This window comes from Pseudorasbora parva, chromosome 6 (assembly GCF_024679245.1).
Source record: "Pseudorasbora parva isolate DD20220531a chromosome 6, ASM2467924v1, whole genome shotgun sequence".
Lineage (NCBI taxonomy): Eukaryota > Metazoa > Chordata > Actinopteri > Cypriniformes > Gobionidae > Pseudorasbora > Pseudorasbora parva.
The window spans coordinates 9154974-9169926 of NC_090177.1; the positions used below are offsets into that span (position 1 = coordinate 9154974).

General features: G+C 42.0%; 1 protein-coding gene across 4 annotated transcripts in view; it reads left to right on the forward strand.

The window, feature by feature from the left end:
- The window catches only part of scube3 (signal peptide, CUB domain, EGF-like 3), a 208840-nt gene that overhangs the window by 124081 nt on the left and 69806 nt on the right, over window positions 1-14953 (forward strand). The gene's annotated exons all lie outside the window — the stretch shown is intronic.

Here is a 14953-nt window from a genome sequence, read left to right on the forward strand (position 1 = left end):
CCTTCCTGCTCTATTCGTCTCTTTCTATTTAACCTTGCTTGCTTGAACACATTTCCCTCTGACTTTTCACGTTCTTAAAGAGCATTGTTTGATCACAGCGCCGTTTAAAGCTGCAGTGTGTAATTGATGAGCTGTTAGCGTCACTAAACGAATTAGCAAAATTAAAGATTGTCTAAGCTGGTTTTCTTAGAGTTGTCATAATTAGCATTGTTAACATCCGAAAAAGCTACACACAGCATCTTTATGACCTGGATAAAAAGTGTGTGCTTGCGTGTGTGTGTATGTATGTGTGTGTCTGAGCCAATCACAGCTGCTCTATGCACCTTTTTAGCCAATCACAGCTTTGCTTTGTATTACTGCAACCAATCACAGCAGGCCTCTGTATTACTGAGCTGTGATGTAATGTCTGAATTACATGTCATACAAAATTGTTCAAAATCACTTACTATATATTATATAATACACTCACCTAAAGGATTATTAGGAACAACATACTAATACTGTGTTCGACCCACTTTCACCTTCAGAACTGCCTTCATTCTACGTGGCATTGATTCATCAAGGTGCTGAAAGCATTCTTTAGAAATGTTGGCCCATATTGATAGGATAGCATCTTGCAGTTGATGGAGATTTGTGGGATGCACATCCAGGACACGAAGCTCCCGTTCCACCACATCCCAAAGATGCTCTATTGGGTTGAGATCTGGTGACTGTGGGGCCATTTTAGTACAGTCAACTCATTGTCATGTTCAAGAAACTAATTTGAAATGATCTAAGCTTTGTGACATGGCGGTCATAAAGGGATGGACATGGTCAGAAACAATGCTCAGGTAGGCAGTGGCATTTAAATGATGCCCAATTGGTACTAAGGGGCCTTAGGTGTGCCAAGAAAACCATACCCCACACCATTACACCACCACCACCAGCCTGCACAGTGTTAACAAGGCATGATGGATCCATGTTCTCATTCTGTTTACGCCAAATTCTGACTCTACCATCTGAATGTCTGAACAGAAATCGAGAATCATCAGACCAGGCAATAATTTTCCAGTCTTCAACTGTCCAATTTTGGTGAGCTTGTGCAAATTGTAGCCTCTTTTTCCTATTTGTAGTGGAGATGAGTGGTACCCGGTGGGGTCTTCTGCTGTTGTAGCCCATCTGCCTCAAGGTTGTGTGTGTTGTGGCTTCACTAATGCTTTGCTGTATACCTCGGTTGTAATGAGTGGTTATTTCCGTCAAAGTTGCTCTTCTATCAGCTTGAATCAGTCGGCCCATTCTCCTCTGACCTCTAGCATCAACAAGGCATTTTCTCCCACAGGACTGCCGCATACTGGATGTTTTTCTCTTTTCACACCATTCTTTGTAAACCCTAGAAATGGTTGTGCGTGAAAATCCCAGTAACTGAGCAGATTGTGAAATACTCAGACCGGCCCGTCTATGCCACGCTCAAAATTGCTTAAATCACCTTTATTTCCCATTCTGACATTCAGTTTGGAGTTCAGGAGATTGTCTTGACCAGGACCACACCCCTCAATGCATTGAAGCAACTGCCATGTGATTGGTTGATTAGATAATTGCATTTATGAGAAATTGAACAGGTGTTCCTAATAATCCTTTAGGTGAGTGTATATTATATTATATTATATTATATTATATTATATTATATTATATTATATATTATATTATATTATATTATATTATATTATATATTAATTATATTGTGTATAAATTCGTTTTGTTTTTAGATCTGTTAATTTTTGTGCTAATTGTTTATTCTAAAATATCTCCAGATATTTTTATTCAGAAAGTAGAATGTTTGCGTTTGTTTCTTTTTAAATTAATTTAAAACATAATTCGTTAATAAAATAATTTATTATTCAAAACTACTAGAGAATTTTTTAGGGATAATTACGCCAAATCCCATATATTGATTATGAGCTAAAGAATGAATCACTTGTACATTTCTTGACATTTTAGAAACTTCAGAAACTGAGCTTTCTGGTGTTGGGAGCATTGGAACAGCTGGAAAACTCATAAAACAAGCGGATCCACAAACTTCAGGATGGCATTATGAATCCTTAAGTTAGCAAGCAGCCTGCGGCCTCCTCTTCGTGGCCACGTCCAAATAGAAGCAAACATACACACGTCTCTTGAAAACAGACCTTTAAAAGCACAATTTCAGCAGCCTAAATATCAGGGACCTTGTTTTCTGACTGAGCAGTGGTTAGTCTGGCTTTCAATCCGACGGGACCTAGCTCTTATGACAAGGTCTCACTCAGACGCCCTATTATTACCTCTCCGTTCCCCCAAAACCTGCCAGCAGCTCCACAAATGAGAAGTCTGGCTTGTCTGACGGCCCCCAAAGACAAAACCAAAAGAGTAAAGCGCAGTCCAGAGAGGCCAGAGGGGTGCGGTGAATCTGTCAGGGTCGCACATTTCCCCCCGCAGGAATCCAGATGGAGCGTGGCAGCCGAGGGGTGGGTTGCGGTTGCCGCCGCTGCCGGCTGGGTCGCTCTCTCTCAAGCTCTAATAGGCCAGAAACCCACAATAAAATAAGCTGAACTTATTAATGAGCCCCTGTTGAGCGATGGGCTGGAGTCACAGAGTAATTGATGTGGCCTACCCACAATCCCCTGAGGAGATGAAACCGTTGGCATGATAAGAGAAGGTTAGAAGAGAGGGGAGATGGATGTTTTGTCAATGACAGGCACTTTTATGTCCTGCGGGATTGATTTTTATAAAACAGACTTAAACTTTTTGTGATATGAAAGTCACATTTAAACTTTTGTGTAAACTTTGTGCTGTGCCTTTATTCCGCACTTATTGGCTACTTTTATAAACACAATAGTAAAATGTATGTGACAAAATAGTATATACAGTGCATCCGGAAAGTTTTCACAGTGCTTGACTTTTTTCCACATTTTGTTACGTTACAGCTTTATTCCAAAATGGTTTAAATTCATATTTTCCCCCTCAATTCTACAAACATTACCCCATAATGACAACGTGAAAGAAGTTTGCAAATTGATTAAAAAAGGGGGAAAAATAAATTACATGTACATAAGTATTAACAGCCTTTCCTCAATACTTTGTTGAAGCACCTTAGGCGCCATTTACAGCCTCAAGTCTTTTTGAGTATGATGCTACAAGCTTGGCACACTTATTTTTTGGCAGTTTCTCCCATTCTTCTTTGCAGGACCTCTCAAGCTCCATCAGGTTCGATAGGGAGTGTCTGTGCACAGCCATTTTCAAATTTCTCGAGAGATGCTCAATTGGGTTAAATTCTGGCTCTGGCTGCAGGCACGCTGAAAGCAGTTTCATTCCGGGGGGGCTGAAAGTTGGGTTGGAAAGTAAATGTATGATGTCGTTATGTTGTCGCTGGAGACCAGACAGGTGTTGTAGTAGAACCCCCCTGGTTAGCGTCAAAGAGCACAGACGGCCCCACCGCCCCAAATTATTGTTGTTTAAAATTACTTGTTAAAACCTGATCATACTATGGGCGTCTGAAGTTTTTTTTATTTGCTGGAGTAACGTTAGATGCCATTAATATGACATACAAATATACTGAAGTTTACTAAACTTTTGATTGCGCCGGACAAAATTACGGAAATCACTGAGTTATTTACTCTGACTATAGAGTAGGGGTAAGACGTATATCATTTAGTTTTGACACATATCGATCAGAGGTTCGAATCCGTCTTTTGCCGAACTCACTCTACTCCCTTTTCCTATCACAAATCAGATCGGAATGGCATTTGTTTTCAATAAAAATTGAGAAAATATTAGAAAAGTGGAAATAAAGAGTCAAACATGTGCTTAATAAGTTTTTCTCGGTTAGGGGTAGGTAAACAGACATGTGTTGAATTGGGTCTGTTACAAAGTTCGTTTGTGGGTGAAGGAAGAAGACAAACTTAGATGGTTTTATTTTCTCAGTTTCAAGTAACAAAACACTGTGCACATTGCACAAATCATAAACTCAAGGTCTCTTTATATCTAGTCGGTTTCACTCTAGAAGTTCATCTTTGCTCTCTTAGCCACCGTCCGAGTCCCGCCCTGACTTCCAGCCTCTCTCTCTGGTCCTCACTTCCTGCAGGGTATTTAACCTGTCTCTCCACGCCAGTTACTGAAATAAGAGACAGGTGTTCGTCATTTGCACTTGATTCACTTCCATGCCGCCCGTCCTCTGACTCTCCCTGTGTCCCAATTCGCCTACTATCCATCCTAAATAGTATTCAAAAATAGAATTAGTATGTCCCAAATCATAGTATGTTGAAAAGAGTATTCCAAAGATTCCCAGATTGTTTACTATTTCCGGTCCGAATTTGTAGTATGGATCGATGGGCACTCTTAACGGCTGATATTACCCACAACCCATTGCGAGTTGGACGAGGATTCGATTAGAACTACAAACACAGATAAACAGCGTTAAAAACTACAAACATGACGGATGTGCGAGTCAGGCGGTTAAGTAGAGAAGTTTAGAAAAAGGGAGTGACCAACTATCAGTATTTAACCTGACAAAAATATATTTATTCAGTGTTGTCCACATTATATTTCACCTGCAGCAGCATTGGGAACTTTTGTAATGACATGTTTGGTCATTAACTTTTAAATGCATCATTATATTTAAACTGCAAACACATGAGGAGAGTCTCTGACCCACAAAGACCCACACATGGCAGATCAACGAGCGGCTACATTTCTCTCCGATACGGTAGGAGATTAATCTGAATGTGGAGGATTTGAACTGTGACGAATCTGACGATGATTGACAGGGCAGATAAACGGTGACGGGATGCACGTAACTAAGCGACAGAGTCCGTTAAAGATGGCGAAGTAGTATGTCCCGAAGCTTGCATACTTTTCTGCTACACACTCAAAAGTATATACCTTTTCTTCACAAAAAGAGTACATACTTTTAGGACGTAGTATAAGTAGGCGAATTGGGACGCAGTATCTCTCTCCTGTCACAGACCTCGCTAAACCACGCCCCCCTCGCCACAGGGTCCAATATCATTGGTCTTAAGTGGGTGGGTCTTGTTCTCAGAACACACACATACACACACACATACACACACACACAATGGTTCCGACGCCCATGGATCATACACAGACACTCTTACTTGATCTGCACAAAGGGTTAATCATCACTCATAAAGCATTCTTTTTATTTGTGTTCATAGGCTACATACAATATCCAGCATCTGCCAGAGCTCTTAGTCAATCAAGTGCTCATATTTGGAGAAATAATGATTCATAATCATGTTTGTAAAATATCATGTGTCCCGACCTCAGCAGACTGGTGAGAGTAACGTTAGCCTACATGTTAACGTCTAGCTCACAAACCTTGCGGATGTCTGAACAACCTGTGTCAAGGTCAGCGTCGTTGTTGTTTACATTTGAGAAGAATTCCCAATTTTACTTTTCTTAACCGTGTTAGTAGTAACGTTACTTTAAAAAAGGAAAAAGTCTAAAAATGCATTTCTGCTGCTTATTGGTAGCCACCATGACCAAACAAGAGTGAGCGACGTGAGGTGAGGAAAGCAATTCCTGAGCAATTATTAAAATAATTAATCATTAATTTATATCTTCCACTGCTAATTATTTTAATCCCATATCAAACGCAGTATGTTCTGTCAGTTTATTTTATTTTATTTCTTTACATGTTTTTAAATACAATATAATTTTAGTCCACAGCCCCCCACTAGGGGGGCTGATGCTATAACGAGGGGTGCTGCTGCCCCCACAGCACCCCCCTTCCCACGCCACTGTCTGGCTGGGCCACTCAAGGGCATTCACAGAATTGTCTCATAGCCTTATCATTTGCCTTACTGGTTGTTATTTTGGCTGTGTGCTAAGGGTCATTGTACCATTGGTAGATGAACCGTCACCCCAGTCTGAGGTCCAGAGTACTCTGGAGCAGATTTTCATCAAGGATGTCTCTGTACGTTGCTGCATTCATCTTTCACTTGATCCTGACTAGTTGCCCAGTTCTTGCCGATAAAAAACATCCCCACAACATGATGCTGACACCACCATGTTTCATTGTAGGTATTGGATAGATGCTATTGGCCAGGTGATGAGCGGTGACTGGTTTCCTCCAGACATGACGCTTGCCATCAAAGAGTTCGCCCTTTGTTTCATCAGACCAGAGCATTATGTTTCTAATGGTCTGAGAGTGCTTCAGGTGCATTTTGGCAAACTCAAGGCGGGCATTTACTGAGGAGTGGCTTCCGTCTGGTCAAGACCTGGACTGATTGGTAAAGTGCTGCAGAGATGGTTGTTCTTCTGGAAGGGTCTCCCCTCTCCACAGAGAAAGCTGGAGCTCTGTCAGAGTGAACATCGGGTTCTTGGCCACATTCCTGACTAAAGCCTAGTTCACACTGCCTGATTTTAGCCCCGATTTTGACTTGCCGACAGGTTTTGCGAAATTGCAGACAAATGCCCGAAATTATAGGCAAATTGGTGCTCATGCACGCGAGTGACAATCACGCAGTGTGAATGATCAAACACGCGATAAGAGAGAATCTTCGTCGAGTCACTGACGCCCACAAGATATTTGGCATGCTAAATATTTGGAGCTGTCGGCGATTCAAACTCCTGCTGTGTGAAATGAGTTCTGACGATCGACAGCCAATGAGAGAGTGAGATACAGGGCAGTGAGAGGTTCAGGGAGGAGCTATAGAGCAGAATATCAGTATTTTAATAGATATATTTACAATTCTGTCGAACATAAACAAAGCCCAAACATTTGCACGTCCAGCCGCAGCAGCAGCACATTACAAAATGATTTATTTACCTCAAACTCTCTTTGCAGAACACAATCCTTGCTCCAACAATCTCCTCCGCCATAATCTTTTCTTTTTCTCCACAAATTAGCGCACAGATAATTTGAAGCAAACTTTGTGCATTTTATCATTTTTAATAACAATTCCAAGTCTCGTGCAAGAACTCCAGTCTGACGCACGTGGGATCACGCATGTTTACTTGTCACATCGCACATGTAGTTAGGAAACGTAGTTTGCACACCAGAGAGAGAGAGAGTTGTCGGTGATTGTTCCTCCTGTATACTCATGCAGTGTGAAACCTCCTGTCGTGTATCCATCGTGCAGTGTGAACACAGCAGTGACTGAATCCTACCCCAGATAGTCATGAAGTGTGAAAAGAGCAGTGACCCGACGAGTTGGAAAACCGTACAGTCTGAACTAGACTTAAGGCCCTTCTCCCCTGATCGCTTAGGTTGACCAGGTGGCCAGCTCTAAGAAGAGTCCTGGTGGCTCCAAACTTCTTCCATTTACAGATGATGGAGGCCACTGTGCTCATTGGGACCTTCAATACTGAAGACATTTTTCTGCACCCTTTCCTTGGACTTCGTGGCTTGATTTGTGCTCTGACATGGTGTTAACTGTTGGACATTATATAGACAGGTGTGTGCCTTTCCAAATCATGTCTAATCAACTTAATTTACCATAGGTGGACTCCATTCTAGTTGTAGAAATATCTCAAGGATGATCAGTGGAAACAGGAGCACCTGGGCTCAATTTTAAGTGTCATAAAGGCTGTGAATGCATATATTTTCAGACAGGTCCACTGGAGTCAAAAAACACCCTAGACAAACTTTTAGTTAACTTTTTATTGCATATTTTGCACACATTTAGCGGAATGGCTCTGTTCTAAATTCTCCATGCTTTTCATGAGCTCCATGAAAAGCCAAGACAGGGAACAGCAGCTTCTGGGGACAACCTCCCAAATTTCCAAACCAGGAAGGCATCTTAAATCCCCTATTTAGAACAGAACATGCATCAATGACACAATTGACACTGATTAAGTTAAACGCAGTTAAGGAGGAGCTGGGGAGGTGGTGGGTTACAAAGCAGCATGCAGTGGCAGCAGCAAGCAGACAGACTGAACTAAAGTTACATTATGTACAAAGCCCTGTTTGAGAGTTGCCAATTGAGTGCATGGGAATTGGATCAGCTGATATGGGCGGGGTTGGAATTATTCCAATCAGCTGATAGCGGAGCTTGACTACGTAGCCTGTCTGAACTAACGCAGATGCTTGATTTTATATGTGAATATATACATTTGCTACAATTTCAAACAAACTTTCACATTGGCATTATGGGGTATTGTTTGTAGAATTGAGGGGGAACTATTTTTAATTTAATCCATTTTGGAATAAGGCAGTAACATAAGAAAATGTGGAAAAGGGATTGCGGGGTTCTGTGTTTGGGTGTAATAATGAACACGGCACTCATTCTGATGTTCCTAAATCCGAACCGCTGAAGACGCAGTGGCTGAGTATTTTTTTCCCTCGATCAATGTCAATGCTTTTATGTTTGCATGAACCGCGAAGCATTTCTCACCAGTCTGCTTTATAAATGAGGGTCAGTATAAAGCAGGTTTGGCTAAGAAGCTGCTCCAGAATAAAGGATCAGTACCAACTATTCGTGTTCCTGCTGCACCTCCAGAAGAAGTGAGTGTAGTTTGAAATGCTTGCACGCTTCATGATGAATGCTACTAAATTTTACAGGGTAAGGTAAGTTAGATTACAGTCTGCTTTCTATGTATGACATTCTCAATATAATTCATAATTCCACGTTTATAATGAACAACTCATTATGGTTATTTTATTGCAAACTGCATGCTGGTGATAAAGTTAACGTGGTCACGCTACACTAAGCTTACTTTTGTAGATGGTTTATAACGGTGTCTGTTACTGCAAAAAAAATCGGTGTTGTAACAGTTATTACACTGCATAGATAACGTTAAGCATCACTGACAAACAGACAGTAACAGAAAACAAGTTTTTATTGGCCTTAGCTGTAACATTAATCTGTCATTGAACTAACATATACATTAAAAATTGTTTTTTTTACTATACTAATGAGAATTTTTAATTAAAGTATATTACAAAGTATTCATTTAGACACTAAAGCATTATATTAACTTGTATAATGCAGCCCCCCCCCCACCCCTGGTCTAAGGCACACCTGTGCAATAATCATGCTGTCTAATCAGTAGGTGGATGGATTATCTTGGCAAAGTAGTAGTGTTCACTAACACAGATTTAGACAGATTTGTGCACAATATTTGAGAGAAATACACCTATTGTGTACGTAGAAAAAGTTTTAGATCTTAAAATGGGGGTAAAAAAAAAAGTGTTGCGAAGGGGGTTTATTTTCTAAACATCCACATGGCCAAAAGTGTCCTAGTTGAATAAACATTCAGCACAAGCTTTCATTTTTCATCCTTTTCAAGTCTTGCCATCCCCCCTCACTTTGTTTACTAAGATGAAGAAGAAAAAAAAACGGTTTCGAGGAGCAGACGTAGCATGTGTTAAAGACTTTTTCAGATGCCATTGCAGTGATTTGGTCAGTGACTGGAGCCTGACCAACACTTCAGCATCTCTGGCTGGATTTGCCCAGAAATAGCTCAGCGTTTACATCAGTGCATCAGATCGCCTCTATTTTTGTTAGTCAGACCTCATTAATACGATATGGATCCTTATGAACAGGTGTTAACAATTTTGCACCGAATAGCTTCTAAGTGATCTCTTGTCATTTTTAACCTAACATCCTTTGATTCGGGCCTCTGCACAATAGTTCTGGGACTTTAATCTTGAAATGGCACATTGGTAGAGTAAAATCAATCACTCTGATCTCGCTGGGTGGCTTTTTGTGTTCTTTGAGCTGCTTCATCTATTCTGTAACCCCTCTCTCTTCATCCTCATTGACTGCTTTTCTTCAGAAGTGATGGATTTCTGCCGCTTTGATTACTTTTGCTCTTTATACGGCTTCCATCCTTCACAATCTGTCGCTGAAGTTTTGCTTTGGCAGGTTGAGCAAAAGGGTTGACTCGAAACCGCACACTGAGTAGATGGGATGGCAATAAAACAAGCACTATCGCACACATACACATTTATTGACAGATAATTCCTAAATGCGTCCCTATTCATCTCAATGGCAGTTGCAGTCCTGTTAGTGACTCTCCTAGGGGGTGACATATTTAAGCAATGGTAAAAAAAATGTTATTTAGTCAGAATACATGACTACTACTACTACTACATGACTACTGTTCTTTGTAGTTACAGCATCTGTATACTTTCATAGCAATTTTCTTGGTTATGGTCATATGATCCTGAATGGCAGTTCATTGAGATTTCTTTTGAAACTTGAGATCAAGAGGTCATCTCACTTACAGGACAAGCATACAAGTTAGATTTATGCATTTATTTATTTATGAAGAGACAGCTTAACAGAATGTGGGTCACTTTTCATGTTTCATCATGAATGTTTGTCTAAAAAAATCAAAAAACTTTTGATATGAAGCAAAGTTTCAGCTTTCAAATTCTGTCCATTCTATCAGAGATCACTGTAGAGCCTCAGAGCGCAACTTAACGTGCTCGTCACTTCCTCTGTACCTCGATACAGAATTGAATAAACATGAATGAACATCAGAAAATATGTTGAAGACATCTGTATCATGTCTCTCATGTAATCACTCAATCAGTGTTTCAACTGCAGAAAGCTCGTAAACAATGCCACATAACTCAGAAAAGCCATTCATTGACTATTAACTTGATAGTCAGCAAGAGCGCACTCGCCACCAAGTGGACAGTGGAGAGAATTAAAGTTACAATAGATAATCATCAGTGTAATCTCTTGGTTACGAGGCCTCTTGTACAGACATATCATATCAGGCTGATCTAATGTTATGTAATATTATCCTACCTGAGCATTCAGTTATCAACATAACTGATATTCAAAATGGCAAGCAAATGTTGCATTGTTTACATTTCGTGTATCTGCGTATATATCCTTGTTTTGGTTTTTCCTTTTGAATGACGAATATACACGCACCTAAAGGATTATTAGGAACACCATACTAATACTGTGTTTGACCCTCCTTTCGCCTTCAGAACTGCCTTAATTCTACGTGGCATTGATTCATCAAGGTGCTGAAAGCATTCTTTAGAAATGTTGGCCCATATTGACAGGATAGTATCTTGCAGTTATTGGAGATTTGTGGGATGCACATCCATGACACGAAGCTCCCGTTCCACCACATCCCAAAGATGCTCTATTGGATTGAGATCTGGTGACTGTGGGGGCCATTTTAGTACAGTGAACTCATGGTCATGTTCAAGAAACCAATTTGAAATTATTCAAACTTTGTGACATGGTGCATTATCCTGCTGGAAGTAGCTATCAGAGGGTGGGTACATGGTGCTCATAAAGGGATGGACATGGTCAGAAACAATGCTCAGGTGTGCCGTGGCATTTAAACGATGCCCAATTGGCACTTAGGGGCCTAAAGTGTGCCAAGAAATCTTCCCCAACACCATTACACCACCACCACCAGCCTGCACAGTGGTAATAAAACATGATGGATCCATGCTCTCATTCTGTTTATGCCAAATTCTGACTCTACCATCTGAATGTCTCAAGAGAAATCGAGACTCATCAGACCAGGCAATATTTTTTCAGTCTTTAGCTGTCCAATTTTGGTGTGCTTGTGCAAATTGTAGCCTCTTTTTCCTATTTGTAGTGGAGATGAGTGGTACCCGGTGGGGTCTTCTGCTGTTGTAGCCCATCCGCCTCAAGGTTGTGCGTGTTGTGGCTTCACTAATGCTTTGCTGCATATCCCGGTTGTAACGAGTGGTTATTTCAGTCAAAGTTGCTCTTCTATCAGCTTTTATCAGCACGGCCCATTCTCCTCTGACCTCTAGCATCAACAAGGCATTTTTGCCTACAGGACTGCCGCATACTGGATGTTTTTCCTTTTCACACCATTCTTTGTAAACCCTAGAAATGGTTGTGCATGACAATTCCAGTAACTGAGCAGATTGTGAAATACTTAGACTGGCCCGTCTGGCACCAACAACCATGCCATGTTCAAAATGGCTTGAATCACCTTTTTTCCCCATTCAGTTTAGAATTCGGGAGATTGTCTTAACCAGGACTTTATTCTGCCGCAGACAACACTTCCGCTTCTTCTGCTCATGCATACAGTATGTGGAGAAATGCAGCGCTGTTTTATCATATTAGATACATTTGAGTGTGTTGTGTTAGATTAAAGCTGCTATCCGTAACTTTTTTTGTGTTCAAGATTGACAAATATTATACAATGACAATGTACAACATGAATCAATTTTCTAAACCATGTTTTTGTCTTACCCTGAATCATTATGGTACACTTTAAAGTGTTTATATTGGGACCATTTAAGGCCAGACTTGTAGGTACCACTTCGGAGGAGCACAGCCCCTGTGTGACTCGCCATAGACATAAACAGAGAGAAGTAGCTCCGGCTGCAATGTTCTTCCGCAAGACGTGCAGTTCTGCTTATTAACCGCTACAGCGCAACAAGTTACGGACTGCAGCTTTAAGTTATGTTATAATGCTACTCTGTGTGTTCACTCGGTGGCTACTATGAGACACTTGTTCACACTGCAGTGAGCTGGGTTAAAAGTACACGCTTTTTAATCAAGAAAACCACAATTAGACTAACTGTGTTGAGATGTAAAACAATTAGTTTTCTGTGGATGAAGGATCCAAACAGGTGCTCATCTGTCTAATAAAACATAATATATCAAAGCGTCTTTGGTTTTTTCATGGTTTCTAAAAAAAAAAAAAAAACATAATCAAGGATAATGGCATTTGATGCCATTGATAGGCGACACACAGTCAGTGTCCTGTTTCAAAATGCTTATTTCTCTGGATTTAAACGTTCTTGGAAACATTTTGGATAATGTAAGTACACAAATGAACTAAATATATAAACTTGTTCTAGTGGTTTTTAGATACTTTTATTAAAAAAATCAATTAAAAAATGTAGTTACTTTTATTACATATTGCGTTTTTAATTTGTACCGTAAATGGGTTGTTTACCCCAAAATGAAAATCATTTACTCACCCTCATTGTTACGGTACAGAACTGCGGAGACAAAGGTGTTATATGAAATAGTTTATTAAGCAGACCAGTAGAGTGAAGTGCAGTGCAGATTGGGGTCTTGAGATGATGACAGCCAGGTGAGATGCTGTCTGCATCTGCTGTCGGATCTGGATGAACCAGGAGGGGAGCGGTGGTGAAGGCGTTCTTGAGCTCGTTGAAGGCATCTGTGGCCTCAGGGGTCCAGGACAGAGACTTGGGCTTGCAACGGAGGCGGTGGGTGAGTGGACTGGAGATGAGACTGTAGTTCCTGATGAAACGGTGATAGAAATTGGCAAACCCGAGGAAACGGAGCTCTTTGATGGATGATGAAGTGGGCCAGGATCTGATGGCCTCTACCTTCCTCTCGTCCATCCGGATGCCACTGTGGTCGATTTTTATAGCCAAGGAACTGCACTGAGGGCTGATGGAAGGAGCATTTTTCGGCCTTGAGGTAGAGCTGGAAGTCCCTCAGGCGTTGCAGGACCTCCACAACGCGGTGGCGATGTTTGGCCAGGCTCGGGGAGTAGATCAGGATATCGTCGATTTACACCAAAACTGACTTGTGGAGGAACTCCCGGAGCACCTCATGTATGAAGTCCTGGAATAGGGAGGGGTCATGAAGCCGATCTTCCACTCGTCCCCCTCACGTATCCGGATGAGATTGTAGGCGCTGCAAAGGTCCAACTTCGTGAACACAGTGGCACCCCAGAGATGTTCCAGTGCCGTCAGGACGAGATAGAAGTGGATATCGGAACTTCACGGTGATTTTGTTGAGGGCACGATAATCAATCCAAGGCCGCAATCCTCCGTCCTTCTTGGCCACAAAGAAAAAACGTGAAGCAGCAGGGGACGTCGAAGGCCTGATGTAGCCTTGCTCAAGGGCTTCCCGGATGTAGTCCTCCATGGCCTTCTCCTCCTTGGGCACTGGCTCACCTGGAAGCAGATCGATCGCGCAGTCCCATGGCCGATGTGGAGGTAGCTTGGTAGCCCGGCGAGAGCAGAAGACATCACTGAAAGGGGCGTAACAGGAGGGGATATTTACAGAACGTTGTTCGATGGGGCTTTCAATGGAAGTAGCACACACTGGAAGCTTGCTAGAGCGAGGCTTGGACTTAACTTGCAGCTCAGAGAGACAACGTTTAAAACGGCATTCGCCCCACTTTAGGATCTCACCGGACTTCCAAGAGATGACGGGGTTATGCTGTAGTAGCCACGGGCGCCCTAGGATCACGTCAGCGGTGGATTCCTCCAGAACCAGTAAATGCAGTTGTTTGATGTGCAGAACTCCAACTTGCAGCTGTACTGGACAGGCAATGGAGCGAACCTGCCTCTGACTCAGGGGCTTTCCCGTGATCAACTCTATCTGATATCTGACCAGGGTGACGGTCGTCTTGAGCTTGAGCTGCCGAAAGAGGTGGCCGGAGATTAAATTCCCTGCAGGGGCTGAGACAGGCAGGGAGACATCGGCAGTAATAAGGTTCACAATCGTGGTTAATGGTTGGCTTTTATACTCAGATCCAGGATTACACTCACAAAGGGACGAGGAGGACGAGTAGGACATTTGGCGATGTAATGGTCCGCTGCTCCGCAATATAAACATAACCCGTTGCCCAGCCGTTTCTGACACTCTGCTGGGGTCAAACGTTGGTTATCTAGCTGCATGGGTTCGTGTACTGCTTCTGGAGGGATGACGGACTCTGGCTGGCGGAGGGACTGGAAGCTCATGAACTGGCCCTGGTGTTCTTCAATACACGACTGCATACGAGTGGCGAAGTGGATGGATATTTGGATGAAATATCCCCCAGATATTTGGATGAAATTTCAAGCCCGATGGCATCCTCGTATGCTGCGAGATGCAACCGCACACAGGGATCCAAACCTTGACGATAGGTGGTCAACAACGACTGTTCATTCCATCCGCTGGCAGCGACCAAGTTCCCAAATTGTAGAGCATACTCATGAATCGACATGTTATTTTGTTTTAAATGGTACAATCTCTCACCAATTGACGCATCCCAG